Here is a 12,911-nt window from a genome sequence, read left to right as displayed (position 1 = left end):
TCTGCCAGGAGCCCTTTGGGGAGGCTCCGGGGGAAAACTCCCTTCGCGTGGAACAGTTTGGGTAAAAGGGCTCAAATGAACGGGAGTGGAAAAGCGTAAGAATGTGACAAACTGGGGCACGCCCTTCGCAGATGGGGAGAAACACGCAGCGTGCACGTCTGTCGAATGTGGGCACCGGGGCTCTCGAGGGAGCGAGGTCGCGGGAACACAGCGCTCCTTGTTCGCAGGTTGGATCTGAGGATCCCGGACCTAAACTGGGAGGCCTTTTACACGCGGCTGTGGTTTCCGTCCTGCCTTGCCATGAAAAGGCTATTTTTGCCGAGCTGTGTAAGTCTGTGTATGCGGTGGGTATGCGTGGCTCACAGATGCCAGGCCTGAATAGGTGGGTTTTAATTCGCTCCAGCTGTGCGGGCCGGGCCTCTCCCCCACTGCGGACGGTGACTAAAGCGATGGGGCGGCAGGTGGGGGGGTGAGGACATCCCTTTGAAGCAGCTGCAAGCCATTCAGTCACATAAACTGAAACGAGAAGAGGGTGAAAAATCCAAGCCTGCGATTCAGCCTTCTTCCACAGCTGTGTTCACACAGCTCGGGGAGACAGCGCCCAAACAAAGCTGCCCCTGGGCCCCGGCCGCTGCCGGGAGGGAGAAAGGCAGTGACTGTAAGCCCAGGTATTTGGTGAGCTGGAGGCTGGCTGGGGGGATGTGGGCGCCAGCAACACTGCCAGCTGGCGGGCGCTCTCAGCGGCCGCGACCCCACCACTGCATCCTGGTGCATCGTCAGGCCTGGAATCCAGCTTCCCTGGACGCCCCTGTGGCCAGGGAGGGGGTCTCGTCACCAAGGGGCCCAGACCCCAAGGCCGGGCAGGAGGGGACTCCCCCAGATGGCCTACTGGGCAGCCTGCCCGCCCAAAGGATTGCCAATGGCAGGTTCTCCCGTGAGCTGAGAGGCGGCCAGACAGAGAGTGGGAGAGGGCGGGGCCCGGAACGTCCAGGGAAAGTGACAACCGAGGACTCCCAGACCAGCCTGCAGCAGAGGGGCGAGCACCTGGACAAGCCCCCGCCTGCCCCTCCCCTTTCCACATCCCAAGTCTGGTCAACTCCAGCGTCCCTACGGGACCGCGGGGAGGCCTGGCGCTGAGCGCATTGGTCCACACTCCTGGCCACACGCTCCCCTTCTGTCCACGGAATGTCGGCCTGCAGGCTCACTCCAGGGGTGGTGAGGCCCAGTCATGCAGGGTGGGGCTTTGAAGGATGTTGAGGAGTTTTCAGTGGGAGAAGCATTCCCCAGCATGACATGTGAAAGTACCAAGTGATTAAGCATCGGGCTTCTTCTAGAAATAACGAGACCCTCCATGGCTGGAGAGCACCGTGTCTGAAGCGGGGTGAGAATGAAGCAGAAACTCAGCCTGGGACCCCGGCTTCTTCCCTGGGTGCCCTCATCTGTGCGTGCACAGCTGGGCCACATGTGAGCCTGGTCTCTGGAGACTTCGAGAACGGCCTTGGGGCAGCAGCGCGGGGCAGTCTTCCCAGGTCTGGCGGGGCTGCTGGCATCTGGTTGTGGGGTCGTGAGGTGGGCACAGCTCTGGCTGAGGGTCCCGGCTGCACGTTGCCCAGGTGGGCATCCCTGGTGATTCTGTTTGCAATCTCTTTCTGCCTAAAGTCATTAAAGTGATTTTGCTTCCGACTTAGCCATGGGCCACCAGGTTCGTTGGGGGAGGGACCAGGCCAGACGCTGGGCCTGCGGTATGTACCGAGGCTGCTGCTGCCACAGTAGGCGCTCGATACACACTTGCGGGGAGAAACTAGATGGACGGTCTCCGTATTGCTGCAGCAGGAGTGTGGGCTAGAGCAGGGCGCCCGGGACGCTGAGACCAGGGAGAAAGCCTAGAAACTGGCAGAAAACCCCTAGAGGGGACGGGTCCGCTCCGGCCGGGGGATGAAGAGGCGCTGGCGGGATGGGACACAAAGTGGGGGTCAGGGGTGCTCCAGTGGGGCAGCCACCCAACAGCAGCGGAGTGCACAGGATGGACCCCGCACCTGTGGGACGTGCTTTCAGGTGGGGCGCTCCTGGGAGGGAGACCCAGGAGGGGCGTCTGGAAGGAAGAGCGTCTTCCTGGATGTGTCCGGTTCTGAATTCCTGGCTGTGACAGCCTTCAGGAACCCCTCTGGTTCCTGCCGCCTTTGCCCAAATGTGCGGGGGAGCATGAGAGAGTCGGAGCTGGGGTACCTCGAGGGCTGATGGGGGAGACCCCGTCCCTCCCCCAGGGCTTGCTTCCTGAAGTTTGCACTTAAGCCCCCAGGAAGGCAGCCAATTAAAGATCTATTTGGGTAAATAGCTTTCCATTCGAAAAATGCAGATGTGTGTGGGCTGTTAAAAGGCCATCAGTCACTCACACTTTAGTGTGAATAAGGCCAGGGAGCTACCGTGCTGTCTGAGATCTGGGAGGGGCTCGGCTGAAGGGGTCAGGCCTGAGTCAGGCAGGGCCCCGTGGGGCTGAGGGTCTGGGGCCTCCAACCTCAGGGGGCACCCAGGCTGCCTTGGGAGCAGCCCGAGCTCTGGGCAGCAAGTGAGGTTTGGAACCAAGAAGCTTTAGCTGGAGAACTTCCTGTTCATGTTTAGAAAGGATCCCTCACAATCCCAGCACCTCCACAGAAACAGCGTCCACAGACACAGGCGCACAGGACCTGCAAGCGGCCTCCGGGGACGGCCTGAGAATGAGTTCGTGGACTTTCTCGCCAAAGCGCAGCGCACACTCACACATGCACGCACGCCCGCGCCCCGGCCCCTGAGCCACGCTGCTGGTCCCGGGAGCCCTCCTTCCCACCTTCGTAGGGGTCGAGTCCCAGGAGTGGAGGTAGTGCTGACCTGTTTTCACTTTGATTCAACCTGGCGCCAGGATTGTTTTAGCCTCTGTCCTTTTCCTCAGCAAATGTTCTTTATTAAGAGAAGTGTAATTGAGAGCACTAAGCAGAGACCAAGGAAATGGTCCGTTGGGCGGTTGAGGTGGCAGCGCCCTGGAGCCCCGGCCATCAGCCTCCCGCCGCTGCCTCCTGGGGTTGGAGGCCTGAGCAGCCACAGCCGCTGCTGTTTGTGGCAGATCTTTCGTCACCGCGCAAGGAGCCTGGAGCAACAGAGTCCAGAGGATAAAAGCAAAATACAGACCTTCCCTTCAGAGCACCTTGGACGAGGGGCCTGTCTCCGAGCCTTTCTTCCTGCAGCCGAGGGGCCGTGAGTCCACAGGAGCCACGTTTCCGTGTCTGACCCTCGTGTACACGTCCATGACAAACCATCACAATGGCGTGGCTGAAAACAACAGAAACGTATTCCTCCTGGCCTGGAGGCCGTCAGTCTGCCAGAGGCTCTGGGGAGGGTCCTTCCTGCCTCCCAGCTTATGTGGGCCCCGGGCGCCCCTCAGCTCACGGCCGTGTCCCCCTCTGCCTCGGTGGTCTCGGGACATCGTCCCTGGGCTTCAAGGATGGTCACCTCTGCAAGCACCCTACTCCCAAGCAGGGCCCCGTTCACAGGTCCCGGGGTTAGGGCTTCAACATATCTTTCTGGGGACACGATCCGACCTGTGTCTCCCGTTTCCCTGTCTACCATGTTTTCCTGCTAAATCAGCCACAGGAGAAGCCCATTCCCCACTCGGAGCATGGGGTCTGAGGCTCGGCCCTCTGAGGCCTGGTCTACACCGCGGCCCAGCGGTCCTCACCCTGGGAGCTGCTAGAGCCCCTCGCCCCCTGCAGCCAGGCCCAGGCTTGCAGGCACCCGGGCTCTCGGGGAGTCTGCCGACCCCCTCCTGCTGCTGGTGCCATCCCATCACCCGACACCCGCAGGGAGGTGCCGTGGGTGCCCCTACACTTAGAGATGAGGAACCTGGACCCTGCTGCTGGGGCGGGGGCGTGAATCAGTCTGCAGGGCTCGGGAGCCCACCTTGCTCTCCACACTCATGTCCAGGTCTCGTCCTGGGAGCTGGGGGCGCAGTAAGACCTGCCGGAGTCCCCGCAGACGTTGCCTACCTCCCCGGGCCTCCCTCCAGCCTGCGGGGACCACCCTGCGGCCCGGAGTCCACCTCCTGCCGCTAGGACAGTGGGACTCTGGGGTCACCGTCACCCACAACGGGCTGTTCACAGTCCGAGGGCCCGTCCAGCCTGGGTCTCGGAGCACAGGCTCCTGGTGAGGAAGTGCCCACTTTGTACACAAACCAAACGGACAGAACCGCAGGCCTGTGTGTTCCGGCTCCCCGCTCGGTCCTGGGATGGGACAAGCTAGCCGTGCCTGCGAGGGCAGGAGTGGCGGGCGGCTCCTGGGCTCGGGGAGAATCAGGCTCGGCAGGAAGCAGGGCCTGCTCTCCTCACCCGGCTCAGCTCCCTCTCAGCATATAATGACTTTTCCAGGGAGCCCAAGTCTGTCGTCTTCTGTGGATTCGCTGCTCCCGGGCACTGCCCAGCCTGGGCCCCTCAGCTGGGGTCACATGGAGTCCTGGGCGTCGGGGTCACAGCCCTGCATCCTTGGGCAGCTGGACAGAGTGTGGCCCCAGGGCCCTCGATGCGGCTGCTCCCTTCGGGGGTGATCTGGGGCGGGTCCCCTCTCTGGGCGCCCATTGCCACTAGAAGCTTCCCCTGTGCCAGCCCCGGGTGCCCCGCAGCAGGAGGACACACCCCAGAGGCAGAAAAGGGCCTCAGGAAGGGGCCCCAGGATGTGGTCCTCAGCTCAGGGCCCAGAGGACAAGCCTGGGGTGCGTCCAGACACACAGACAGACCCGCCGGGCAGACGTAGGCTCCCGGGAGGAGGGAGACAAGGCGCAGAGGTCCCAGCCCAGGGCCACCGCTGGAAGCGTGGACGGCTGCAGAAGGCGCAGGCAGGGAGCGCCGGGTGTCCTCCACATCTGAGGACGCCCTGTGCTGGGAGCTGGTCCTGGGCGGGCGCCGAGGGGCCGGCGGGATCCCACCTTCACCAGGGTGGCCCCCGCGCTCCTGGCCTCGGCCTCTGGGCCCTCGTGCTTCCTGCTCCCCCAGCCCTGGCTCCGGCCCCCCGCTCGCCTGGCCCTCCAGGGACCAGCTCACAGAAGACAAGCCCTTTGCAGTTCAAGAGCCTTCCTCAAAATTTCCAAAGGAATTCTGTATTTTGGATAATGTCAGTTTCTTTCAAATAACTCATATCATCAACAACACACAATGGGGCTTCCCTGGTGGCGCAGTGGTTGGGAGTCCGCCTGCCGATGCAGGGGACACGGGTTCGTGCCCCGGTCCGGGAGGATCCCACATGCCGCGGAGCGGCTGGGCCCGTGAGCCATGGCCGCTGAGCCTGCGTGTCCGGAGCCTGTGCTCCGCAACGGGACAGGCCACAACAGTGAGGGGCCCGCGTACCACAAAAAAACCCCAAACAAACAAACAAAACAAAACCAAAAAACACACAATGATGTTACTGGAAAAGGCAGGCAGAATTATGAAATTTTTGCACCTCCAAAAACCTGCAGAGCCTGACACTTATGTCTTCCCAGTGCAGAAAATATGTCAACAAGAAGCCCAAGGAGTAACTGCTAGTTTTGCACAGGTTATTTCCCAACCCCCCCATCTAAAAAATTTGTTTCAAAATACACATCACATAAAACTTACCACCGCGACCATTTTGGGAGCACACTTCAGTGGCACTAAGCACATTCGCGTTGCTGTGCAGAGTCCCCATAACTCTTTTCGTCTCATGAAACTGAAGCTCTGCCCCCGCGAAACATTCACTCCCCATCCCTTCCCCCAGCCCTGGCGCTACCGTTCTACTTTCTGTCTATGAATTGGACGACAGGTGGAATCCCGTACAGGTGGAATCATCAGGGTGCGTTTCTGCGTCTGGCTTATTTCACCCGGGTTCACCCATGTTGTAGCCTGAGTCAGAATTTCCTCCTCCGTTTAGGTTGAATACTATTCCATTGTGTCTGTCACCACATTTTGTTTATCCACTCATCTGTCCGTGGACACTTGGGTTGCTTCCATGTTTTAGCTGTTGTGAATAATGCTGCCGTGAACATGGGTGGGCAGTATGTGCTCAAGACCCTGCTTTCAATTCTTTTGAGTATAAGCCCAGACGTGAAATTGCTGGGTCATATGGTAATTCTCTGTTTAATTTTTTGAGGAACTGCCGTACTGTTTGCACAGCAGCTGTGCCATTTTACCTTCCCGCCAACAGCATACAAGGGTTCCAGTTTCTCCGTATCCCTGCCAGCACCTGTTTTCTCGTTTGGGGATAATAGCCATTCTGATGGGTATGAAGTGGTGTCTCATAGTGGGTTTGATTTGAACTTCCCTGATTAGTGATGCTGAGCATCTTTTCATGTGCTTATTGGCCATTTGTATGTCTTCTTCGGAGAAATGTCCGTTGAAGCCCTTTGCCCATTTTTGAATCCAGTTGTTTGTTTTTTGTTGGTGAAGCTTTAGGAGTTCTCTATAAATTCTGGACACTAACTCTTTATCAGATGTATGATTTGCAAATATTTTCTCCCGTTCAGTGGATTGTATTTTTACTCTGTTGATATTGTCTTTTGATGCACAAAATTTTTAAATTTTCATGAAGTTCAATTTGTCAATTTTTGTCTTTTGTTACCTGTGCCTTTGGGGTCACATCCAAGAAATCACTGCCAGGCCCAACGTCATGAAGCTTTTGTTCTACGTTTTTGTCCAAGAGTTTTGTAATTTTAGGCCTTACATTTGGTCTTTGGTCCATTTTGTGTTAATTTTTTGTATATGGTGTGAGGTAGGGGTTCAACTTCAGTCTTTTGCATGTGGATATCCAGTTTTCCCAGCACCATTTGTTGAAAAGACTATCCTTCCCCACGGAATAGTCTCAGTATCCTTGTCAAAAACCATCTGACCTCACACGTCAGGTTTTATTTATGGGCTCTCGATTCTGTTCCTTTGGTCCACATGTCTGTTCTTGTGCCAGGACCACCCTGTTTTGACGACTGTAGCTTTGGGATACATTTTGGAATCAGGACGTTACACAAGTCATTTTTTAAGCTATGGTGGAACTGTTGTCATGGGAATCGAGGTGTGACCTTGGCGTGACAGTTAAGTCCATCTCCTGAGGGAGCAGAGCTGGGGAACGTGCTGAGCTCATGCAGGGATCAGGCAGGGATCAGGCAGCCCTGTGGGCAGGCCGTGAAAGGTGTGTTGAGAAGCTGAATTAAGGGCAAGAGTGGCAAGAGTGGCAGTGGTCCCGAGGGCCTCTGGTATGCTGGTGACAGGAGTTTCCCGACAGCTCTGACCGCAGCCCCTCGGCCAGGTTCCGAGGGCCAGCACCGCTCCTGTGACACTGACAATGGTTCTGTGTGTGGCTCTGATTCTTCCCGTGCTGAAGGTGAGGAAACTGGCAGGTGGGCACCAAGAGCGGGTTTGGCCCTAGTCGAGGTTTTGTGAAGCCTCCCGGGAGGTAGACTTTCTTGTGCCCAGTCATGCCACCGACTGAGGGCTGACCATCTCTCTCTCTCTCTCTCTCTCTCTCTCTCTCTCTCTCTCTCTCTCTCTGTGTGTGTCTCTCTCTCTCTCTCTCTCTCTCTCACACACACACACACACACACACACACACACACACACACAAGCTTCCCACTGTCTCCTCTGCTCAGAGCAGGAGCTGTCAGAGCTGGGTCTGGTCCCTCTCTGAATGAGATCCGGGAGATGCTGGCCAGGGCCCTGCCCACGGCCCCTGTCCTGTCCCTCCTTTGAGTTGGAGCGGGTTTCCCGACCTCAGCACTCAGGATGTCTGCTATGTAATTCCAGGTGGGGGGAGCCCAACACACGGGTGGATGCTTGGTCGCACCTGGCCTCCCCTTGCTGTGTGCCAGCACCCGCTCCCATCCCGACCACCATGAGTTTCTCTGGACAGTACCCAGGGTCCCTGGGCCCACAGCCTCGGGAGGGGGGCCCTGAGTGGCCCCCTGTCGCCTGGGAGCCCTTCTGGGAAGTCCAGTGGGGCTCGTAGCCCTCTGACCGCCCCTACACGATGGCCCATCACCAGGCTCCTGTTACCCCTTCCACGGGGCCTCCAGAGCCTGGTCCCAACAATCTACAAGAAATTCAGGGGCGTTTCCGCTTTTCCATCATCAGGGACAGACTTCCTAAAGAGCTCCCAGCACTGTGCCCACGAAGCTCATCCAGAGACTCCACGAAATTTCCCTTTCCTATGTCTGTAGAAAATCAGTGTAAAGATCACGCGTGTTCAGGACACGCTTCGGCCACAACACACCTGCAGCTAAGATCATACTCGAGCTCCAGGCAGGGGGCAGGAAGGTTCGGGAATACTTTCCCTCACCTTTCGGTACAGGTGACACCATCTGGAGCAAAGTGCGTCTTTTCCCTTTGGACCATTCGTAGTATCTGGCCAGTCGGTGCCACCATGAGGACACAGCTGTGCTAAGCACGCGTCACAGCCCCAATGTTGTTCTGGAGAAGCGGCACCTTCTCCAGCAGAACAAGTCCAATCTTTCTCCAGTTTCCATTTTTAAAGCCAGAGGCACGTCCCAGTGGAAACCCCCTGGTGGGAGGGTCTGCAGGGCACGTGGCACTGTGCTTCCACCTGATCAGCCCAGTGGTCCGTGGGCGCGGCCAGGCCGTGTGTCCACGGGAGGCTCACGGCTGCTTTCCTGAACTTTCGTCCCATGCTGTCTGCATCCCCCGCCCCAGGGAGCTCCAGGGTGAGTTCCCGCCGCCCCCGCCCCGAGGACCCCTGACACTCGAGGCCTCGTGCTCAGGAAGAACCAACCAGGCTCCAGTTCTGCCGTTCAGTGTTTGCATGTGGAGTGGATTCTCCTCTTGCCTCTGAGCCATGGACGCGGCTGCGTTCAGAGGCTCAGGCACAGCTGCCAGCAGGACCTGGGAGGGAAAGAATGTTCTGGGCTGGCTGTGCCGAGGCCCTGGACGCTTCACGCTGGCAGAGCCGGTGCCCCCGGACCCCCCACCATCAGGACAGGCCTGGCGGTCACCGTCTTTCACTCTGTCTTCCTGGGCTGTCCGCCTTCCTCTTCGTGTCTTAGGTAAACTCTGGGGTCCTTCTGGCTGGAAGTGAGCTCTGTTTTTCAGCCGCCCTGTGGCTTTTGGAGGCAGCAGACTTAAAATTAGTTCATGACGATCCAGACACACATGGCAGCTTGGAAACCGCACAGCAAGCCCGCCGGTGCAGGAGCCCCCGTCGTCAGGGCAGCCAGACTGAAATTTATGAAGTGACCTGGGCCTCATCGGGGCTGGTGACAGGGTGTCCGCTGAACCCCTGCTTAGTCACACATTTGCTTGGCAAGACGGGTGGATGAGGAAACACACGAAAGGTCAGACAGTAGGAGTTTGTCTAGACGCTCTATATTGGATTCTCCACGCGGCGTGTCCTGTAGCAACCTTTGCAAACACCGGTCTTTCAGCGACATCATAAAAGCTTTGTTCTCCGGCGATGGGGGGCCGCTCTGTCTGCATGTCAACCTACCTGCCCCGCAGGGCCACTGAGGCCTCAATTTAGAAGCTGGAGGGAGGCCCTCGGGAGGCCCCTCTCCTCCCCAGGGCCTCTCCCGGCAACGCCCAGCTCCCGGGAAGGACGCACCCTTTGGGAGGAGGCCAGGCCTTCCGGAGCACGTCCAAGGCTCAGAGGCAAACACGCCAAGAAGTAGAAGTTGCTTGTTTTCCCTCTGAGCCTGATGGGAAGGCTGCTTATGGCCCATCTCTTAGTCATCTCTCTGAGGCTTGAAGCAGACCTTCTGAGGGCTGAGGACCAGAAATCACAAGTGGGATGCAGCCTCTAACCCCCCGAGGACTGTCCTGAGCGGAGGAGATCGAGGAGGGTGGAGAGAATGCGGAAGAGAAAAGAGGCGGTGGAGGGCCCAGGGGGGGCCCACCCCGGGGAGGGGGGGGTGGCCGCCCAGCCTGTCTGCCCCCAGCCCCACCTCCAGGGAGGCCTCACAGCACCCTCCCCAGGGGCTCTCTACTCCACAGGCCCAGGCACTGTCTGCAGAGGGACATCCAGAGAGCCAAGGCCAGAGAGCTGCCCAGCGGCCACGGCAGAGACTCATCCAGCCCCAGGGTCGCGGTGCCGAGGGGCAGAGACGCGGCTCTGGGGGCTCGGCCAGGCGATGAAAGATGCAAACAACCTGCCGCGAGGACGGGTCCCGCAGGCTGACTGCGCCCTGACCCTCCCGCTGTCACTGCCTGTATCGTCTCCTCACTCCCTGCTCTCCTCTGCCTTTTGACGCCTTCCTGAGCGCGGCAGGGAGGCCTGAGCCGCCGCACCTGCCCGCCGAGAGCCGGGAGCAGGTTTGCGGGGACTGGACCGCAGTCAAGGCGTGAGGAAGCCGGGCGCCAGCACCTGGGCCCTGCGCGTGGGACGCGCACCGGCCTCGGCGCGAGCAAGGCCGTGGGCTGAGGCTTCCTTCCCGGGCTCCGTGCCGCGGGGGCTAGTGCGAGCCGGTTACTTTTACTCCTCGTAGCTGTGAGCTTTCTGAATGTCTGGAGGCCCCTGGGCCCCATCCCAGGAGGCTCCCCCTTGTGGCCGGGCCGCACTCTTTCTTCCATGCAGCTCGCCGGACATCTCCAGGCTGGGATTGGGGCCATTTTGAGTCCTTATTACTTCGGAGACCTGTAGGACAGGCGACCCTCGGAGCAGGGTCCCCACCCACCTGGCCGCTGCCCTGCGTTCACAGACACATGCGGCCAGCAAGTCCTTGTCACCTCCTTTGGCTCCAGGGTCACAGGGCCGCAGGGCCTGGAACTCCGTTTCCGAACAAGCACACATATCACCTGAGGCTCACCAAACAGGTCGCCCCCAAACCCACCCTGAGTACCTGACAGGGGTCTGTCCACGTCAGAGGGAGCACACCCACGACACGCCTGTGGTCTGGACCCCGCAGAAGGGACCGTGAGACCTAGTTTGAATCAAAGTGTATTTGGGTGGTCACCCCACAAAGCACTGGAGAGGTGAGGAAGTGAGCAGAGAGGGCCAGTTTCTTGGGTTGGTGGCCACCATGCAAAATAGGGCTTGACCCGAACAGCAGCTCGGGGAGACAAGGCAGAACGCTGCGGACTCAGAGTCCCCAGGGGGAGGGGCTGGTGCACCAGTCACGTCAGAGTCCCCCAGTGTCCACTGTTCTGCCCAAAGAGATTTTGCTCACTTGAGCATTTTGTAAAGACCATGCAAACTCTGTTGACAGCCACAGAACCCGTGTCATAGAGTGAATTAGATATAAATTGGTAATTGTTGAAAAAATGTTATGTACTGACTTGCAGCTTAAAATAGTGAATAAAATGTCTCAGTTGTTTGTCTTCATTGAAATCACTTGGAAACAAGGAGACAAGAAGAAAATACAAACACTGTTTTTGACCGAACTGCAGACACTGGGAATCTTAAACCTTCAACATGGGGAGGCGTCAACAATTCAGAGGAGATTGTTCCAGGATTGCAAACAGGCTACGAGTGGACCCTGCTACAAGAGGTCTCGGGCAGCAGAAGCAGGACACGGAATTCTGCACACTAGGTAGATAACCTGACATCAGAGCCCATGATCCTGGGATGGAAAATGGGATCAGGGCCACGGGCTGGCTATGGGACCGTCCCTGACCTTATTGGTGCCAGGGGATGGGGCGTGTGGGCTGACAAGGAAAGCCCCACAGCGGCCTGTCATTGAGGTGAGCTGGGAGGAGCTCCCACTATGGTTTCCTCGCAGGGCTGACCTCTGTTGCCTGAAGAAGTCCAGGTAAACCCAAGCGAGTGGTCCCACCAGGTGCACAGACTTGTGTGTGAGGCTCTGCTGAGAAGCAGGAAACGTCCTTCGGTCCTGGAACGCTGCTTTGACCATCTCCTGCCTGGACCTCTTGCAAATGGAAGGTCTGTAGAGAACTCACCATGTTCAGGCAGGATTAATAAACCAAAAGGATCTATGCCAAGATATGGAAGGTAACAAGGAAAAGGGGATTAAAAAACAAACGGCAGACAAAGAACACACACCATCAAAGAATATCCCAGGACAGATGAAATTATGTTGACACAGTGTCATAAATGCAAAGAAATGAAGGAAACACTCACCTCTTAAACAAGAGCTCAAGCAGAGATACAAGAGCTCATGAAGAACTGTTGGGATCATTGAAGGAAAGGGAAAAATTAGTAGCAGAATTTAGGACAGACACGGAAAAGAAAAATAAAACCGTCACAGGGTGAGAACTCGGAGAAGCTGAAAATAGGAAACTAGACTAATGAAAACATGGAAAACTGGGCAAAACAAACTTGTTATAAACAGAGGGGATGAAAAGATCAGAGAGAAAATAATTAAAATAGAAGACAGACCCCAAAGAAGAGAAGTAAAAAGAACCCGTCTTGTCTGCAACGTCCCAGTTCCTCCGAGGCTTCCTCCAAGGCTCCCCGTAACCCCTGCCCCATCCACTGCTGCAGCCCTCTCTGTGCAGCACGCCTGGGATGAGCAGCCCCCCGCGGACCCGCTCCTGCCAAGCTGGCCCAGGCGGCGAGTGTGGCCAGGGGTCAGGCAGCAGCAGCCAGGGCTCGCCCCCCCTCCTTGTGCCCTGGGCTCTCCCACTCTGCGTCCCATGGGCCCTGCCCCGTCCCTCCAGCTCCTGGGTGCCAGCTCGGCCCTTCTCAGCTCCCGAGGCGCTCATACCTGGGGAGCAGCCAGCCTGGCACCAGATGGTCCTGCCTGTGACACGGAGGGGCCAGAGGACCTGTCCGGTTCTCCTGTTTGCGCTGGGTTTTCTCGTCGTGGGAGTTCTTGAAGAGACCCCAGGGAAGAAATTCCTCCCAAGGTTAAATAGTTGAGCTAGTTTCGAACACCAGGGTGTAGCTTACGACACGCTAAGGATGTTGGGGGTTCTCCCTGCTGCCCAGGAAGCAGAACACACAGCTGGCCAGCGTGGCGGGACCTCAGAACATGACCCCACGGG

This window comes from Phocoena sinus, chromosome 14, assembly GCF_008692025.1.
Source record: "Phocoena sinus isolate mPhoSin1 chromosome 14, mPhoSin1.pri, whole genome shotgun sequence".
NCBI lineage: Eukaryota > Metazoa > Chordata > Mammalia > Artiodactyla > Phocoenidae > Phocoena > Phocoena sinus.
The sequence above is the reverse complement of the archived record's forward strand: the minus strand, read 5'-3'. Positions refer to the sequence as shown.